This window comes from Pinus tabuliformis, chromosome 7 (genome assembly GCF_031772625.1).
Source record: "Pinus tabuliformis cultivar Carrire ecotype Pingquan chromosome 7, CPIR1, whole genome shotgun sequence".
Classification (NCBI taxonomy): domain Eukaryota; kingdom Viridiplantae; phylum Streptophyta; class Pinopsida; order Pinales; family Pinaceae; genus Pinus; species Pinus tabuliformis.
Genome location: NC_142293.1, coordinates 19,418,635 through 19,424,634, shown reverse-complemented (window position 1 = coordinate 19,424,634; position 6,000 = coordinate 19,418,635).

Below are 6,000 nucleotides of genomic sequence, written 5' to 3'. Positions count from 1 at the left end.
ACGTGCACTCTAGCAGGACCAGTAGGGAATCCAACCACTCCCCAACGTGACTCAATTTGGCCGTGAATTCAACACAAACCCCTCTCGTGCCCTCCATCTCCTCGTTCTACTATAGAATAGCCTCTCGCACTAACATGACTTTCCCTTTTATATCTGGGGGTCGGCCTGAAACTGATGGAATTGCTGTGGACGACCATCATCTAATACCTTTGTATCTCCTGGTGCCCCATCAAGGGGGGGATATGTCTCCTGGCACCTCCCCCATATTTTGTGTGTTGTTATCACCCAAAAACCCAGACACTCCCCCGGTCACCTCATCAACAGATGGAACTACTGATGTGTTCTCTACTCTCTCCACTAAGATATCGATGAGAGTGGTCAAGGGAGTCTCCAACAAGGATGACTCTCGCGTCACACTGGGTGTATCTACGTGCTCCCTACAATCTGGTGTGCCCTCAACCTCGTGCTCAACCTCCTCCTCAAGCTCTTGATATCTATAGCTAGGTCTCCACCAGCAAAAGCGCCCCCTGGTCTCACCCTCTAGCTGTCCCTGAATTTAACGACTTTCCCCATATGATGCACATGGTTGCGTCCCCATGACCTGTGCATCTCTAGTGTCTCTGCTAAAAGGATGAGGATGGGTCTGGTCTGATACCCTCCTCAAGTGGGCCAACCTCTCATCGTCCCAACGGATTCCACCTCAAAATTTATGCACATTGAATTTCCCTTGAGCCATTGGTTTGTCTATAGTTTCACCATTCATTGTGCATTCATACCCAATCCTCCCGTTTTTCTATTGGCTACCCACAATGGGTTGAAGATCAAGGCTCTGATACCACTGTAATGTTCCAAATTGAATTTTACATCTAATAATAGACACATGAACTAGGCTACAACAAATGGAATCACAAATATGCATGCAGCATAAAATAATCAAGAAACTAGGCAAATATGTTGAGCCATTTTATTAAATTATGTGTTGTAAGGAGTACACATAGCAAGGAGCAAGTGGACCTGGGCTTGCAAAAGCAAGCTGGAGCAACCTAGGTGGAAGAGATGACCCCTAAGAGTTAGGAAACTTCAGCTCAATATCCTTCTGCACAGAACGAGAAATGGGCAATTGCTGTTGCATTGGAAATGATGAGAATGACCCTTTGTGGTGCTTGGAATCACTTGAAAATGCAGACATAGCTTCTCCCAAAAATACTCAACCAAAATCAGAAAGGAATCTGCCCCAAACCAACCACCCAGAAAACCCACAAAATGATGCAATCATCGGCTGAATAATAAAAAGTAATGTTGAACAAAAGGGGATTTTCAGCCTAAATACTGACGAAAATTTTGCAAATTTAACCCACGACTCCTCTCAACAAACCCACAAAAACCCATAAAGGGTTTTGGCTAATCATGACCTTTCAAACTTGCCCTCTTTTGGCACTACGCCCTCCTAAACCAAGACTGCGTCCACCAGTGATGTAATCTGGTGAAATCCTCCCTGTTTCTCCTCAGCCTGTAATAAAAATAATAAAGGAAATTTTCCTAGATGTAGGGGGGAGGTTTCACATCAAGTCCCAGCACAAGATAGCTGAACCCAACTCCACAAAAACGTTGTCCAGTGATCCCCTGTGCAGGCCCTCGGTAGATAAACTTGTTCCCCTCAATAGCAGACACCTCCAATTCAAAAACTTTCCACAAAGGCTAGACTTCCCCTCAAGAAAATCCACTAATTTTCCCCTGGAAAAACACGCTTAGAAGTTAGCTGAAATGAGTGGTACAATTTCTCTACTACATCCTCCCTAGAGTACGAATTGGTTGAAGGAATCTGCTGAAATGTGCTACAATACACCACAAACATTCTCACCAAATTAACAATAGCTTGCCTCCCTAGGGTGGCACCGAAGTCCACCCAAAGAAGGTGAGTTCTCCCCTTCGAGAACTTTATGCTAAGTAGCACTTGTGACCTAGCTAAACAGCTTGAGCAACAAAGGAAATAGATGAGTGAACAAAAGGCCCTAATAGCTTCTATGCACCTTCTGTTTATAATTTTTTTCTTGCCTCCTCATGTGGGTCCCTCCATCCAATATTTCAACCTCCTTCCCTTAGCAATTCGATTTTCCTAAGGGGTTCAAATTCCCCTTTTTGGGTGGCCCCACATCCCACTACCAATTTAATTTTTCCTTTTCTCTAATGTTGGTGGCCTCCATCTCTCCAAAAATTAAGTGGGGACTCCCTCCACCCACTTTTCCTAAGTTTACATGCTAAAATATTTCCCAACACCAAATTGTAAAAACAGAATTTCATCTTAGCAAAATTAATTTAATTGGGGACATTACAGTCCTCCCCACCAAAAATTGTTTGTCCACAAGCAATGTTTGTCTGAACATGAACCCTCTCCATCAACTAACCCCAACTGTCTCTACACAAAATACTGGGGTCCCAAATGTACCACCGAGTCATCTGTGATCTTTGCCCGTCATGCCAGAATCCCAAGCCATCCTGATCGGCGTGAAGCATCTCCCACTCCACTCGCTATCCAACTCATCATAGGCTCCCAACACCCTCTGCATGCCGCACTAAGTAGAGCACCATGGTAGTATAAGATCCTGATCATCTCCTCATGAAACTGCTCTATCAAATAGTCCTTCTTGTGCACTTCAAGGGTGGACTCCTGTGTTGAAGAAAATGGTAACTAAGTTCGGTACTTGTTAATGTAATTTTGATCTTTGTACTTGCCAAGAAAAAGAATTATTATTTTTATAAATTATATGAATGAGTTTCTTGCTCATTCTATAGGTCTAGGAAAGTCAAAGAGTGAAAATTATATTGAAGAGCTCTTCTTGAGCACTTATGTAATGAACATAAGTCAACCAAGTGTCAAGCAACCCTCCAAGACAAGCACCATCCATCAAAAGAAGAAGCCTGCAAACAAAATGATGAAGAGATCAGTAAGTTGTCCTCAAAATATATTTATATGACACATCGGCTCATATGTGGCGACACAACAATTCAAGGTGACTCATCGGCTTATTTATAGAGACATAACAACAATAAATACCTCGTTGGGGTCACCACAGAAGCTAAGAATTTTCGGATAAGTCTCTGTAACTGCGGAAGAGAACAAAACCTCGCATACTCTGAAATTTCGATGATAAACACAGTGATATCCTCGCATTCTTATCTGAAACCTTGAACAAGTAAAGTGGCACAGATTTCGGATGGCGACACAGTCATTTAGGTTTTTGATGGAGAAGGATACATGTAGTTTCTCGGATGTGGCTCAGAATCTCGAGTAAGTACAGTGGTTAAGTGTTTCTCGGGTGATCACTGTTTCGAAGTACAATACAGTATCAAAGCAGCATTACAGTATCTCGGTGCAAGGAGTGCACAGCCATTGAAGAAACAACAGTATCTCTGTGCAAGAAGTGCATAGTCATAGTCTCGATGAAGATCACATGACACTCTCTCGGCATCTGGACAACGATAATCATGATCTCAATGAAGACATTGTATCAAGTAATGAAGATCTCAGTGGTGTAGTGATGATGATGATCTCAGCTATAACGAAGAAAATGATTGGTGTGTTGGTCTTGGAGTAGCTCAGTAAGTCAAGGGTCATGGTCTTGGTGTTTGTCAATAAGAATCTATATAAGAAGAACTTTGTGCAGGTTTTCCTCTCCGAGAGGGAGAGGTTTTGGCCCTGGTAGAAAGCCTACATTGTGTGTTCTTGTCTCTTTTTTTTGGTAACTATTTGATGAATATAAGAAGACACACTCTAATAAGAACAAGTGAAGAATATGATAAGAAGGAAAAATAAAAATACCTCACAAGTAGTTATCATGCTAGAAGAATCACATTAAAACTTCCCTAGATTCTTCAACATCCTAAAGATGCAATCCAATCCTGGTGGGATTGAACCCTCGTCTACTCGAGCTTCCCCTAATCTCCTTGTTAAAATTGGCAACTAGGGCCAAACTCCATGAGGATCACCTTATTCATGGCTGATAATATTTTATCTATATTCCTCTCGTCGAGAGGTGTAGGATTGATTTAAAGATCATCCGATTCCGATAAGTATTTATGGAGATATGAATTTATTTTGATTATGGACAAACTGTCAAAGTCGGCCAGCAACTTATGTAGGCTTAGAAGCCCAATAGACACATCTATTCATCATCAACGTTTGCATATAAATACAAGATGTCTCCTCCTCATTTGGAGAAACACTTCTCATCCATCTCTCTCTCTCTTCTGTGCATAAAAGAGTCTCTCTCTCTCTCCTGCGCAGATAGGTCTCTCTCTCACGCGTTGGAAGGACGGACGCAGCTGATGCTAGTGATGCTGATGCCAATGATTCTGATGCCGGTGATGTTGATGCTGATGATACTGATGCCGCTGATGCCAATGATGCTGATGCTGATGCCGCTGATCTAAGGTTTGTTGCTGCTGATATAAATCAGACTTTTGTACTATTTCTCTCTACTGAATTATTGAAGATAAAAGAAGATTTGATCAAAGGGTTTCCCCATATTGGGCTTTGTCCCTGGCTAGCCACCACATCTTGTGTCTCTTGTCTTGGCTTGTTCTCTGTTGATCGTTTAATGTTCTATCTGCACTTTACTTATGTACATGTGATTGCTAATCTGTGGATAATAATAAGAAAGATAAGTAAACTGCTCTAAGCATAGAACATACCATAATTTAACATGGTATCAGAACTGAGGTGAAGACAAAGCCCAAGCAAGAGCAAGAGCGGTCACCGAAGAGAAGGTTGGCAAGGCTATCTAAAAAGAACTATTGGGTCCTCAACACTCTTCCCCGTTGAAGACAAGCTCCATGAAAAGCCTGACTATCACGGATGGAAGATGTCTCTCAATCTGACTTTAGAAGATCAAGAAGTGTTTGACCATGTGAGAGGTAATATTTTTGAGCCTCCATAAAATGCATCCATTGTTGCCAGGAACAAATGGAAATCCGGAGAAGTTAAAGCAAAGAAGATCATCCAGGACTCTATCGACAAGTGCTTGGTGGCCTATGTTTCTGAACTGAACACCTCCAAGGAAATCTACAATAGACTGGATGTATTATATGTACCTGATCTCAAAAAGAACTTGGTGTCCATTTCGGCAATGGAAGACAAAGGCTACAAGGTGGCTTTCAGCGATGCCAAGGTACGTGTATTGAAAAACAATATTAAAGATGCCTTCACTCTTGGGTTTCGAGTTGATTCATTATATCAGGTCGAAGGAAGTCCGCTAGGTGTCATGTCTTGTGACACATCTCTTCAGTCCGAACTATGGCATCGGAGGTTTTCTCACCTTCATTATAAAGCTCTACCTGATGTAAGAAAAATGGTGACCGGGATGCCCGAGTTCATAATAGAGCAAGAAGGTGTATGTCCCGGATGTGCCGAAGGAAAGCTAAAAAGGGGACCATTCCCCTCAAGCCAAAGCAAGACCTTTGATATATTGCAATTAGTTAACTCAGACATATCTGGTATGATGCCTATGAACTCCTTGGGAAGATATTCATATTACCTCACTTTTATAGATGATTATTCTCGCAAGACTTGGATATACTTCTTGAAAAAGAAGGATGAAGTGTTCTCTTGGTTTCGACATTTCAAAGCCTTGATCGAGAATCAAACCGAAAAGAAGATCAAGATCTTAAGGACTAATAATGGGACTGAATATAAATCTAATGAGTTTCATGACTTTTGTAAAGAGGCTGGCATTAAGAGGGAGACTACTACACCATACACTCTTGAACAGAATGGTGTGGTGGAAAGGAAGAACTGTACGATTATGGAAGTTGTTCGTGCTATGCTTCATGATCAAAGACTTCCGAAGTTTCTATGGGCCGAAGTTGCAAACACCGTCATATATATACAAAACCGATGCCCCTATCAAGAATTGGGTTCCAAAACTCCTCAAGAAATGTTCACCAGTAAGAAACCTGATGTATCTCATTTTAGAATTTTTGGAAGCCCTGTATATTTTCATG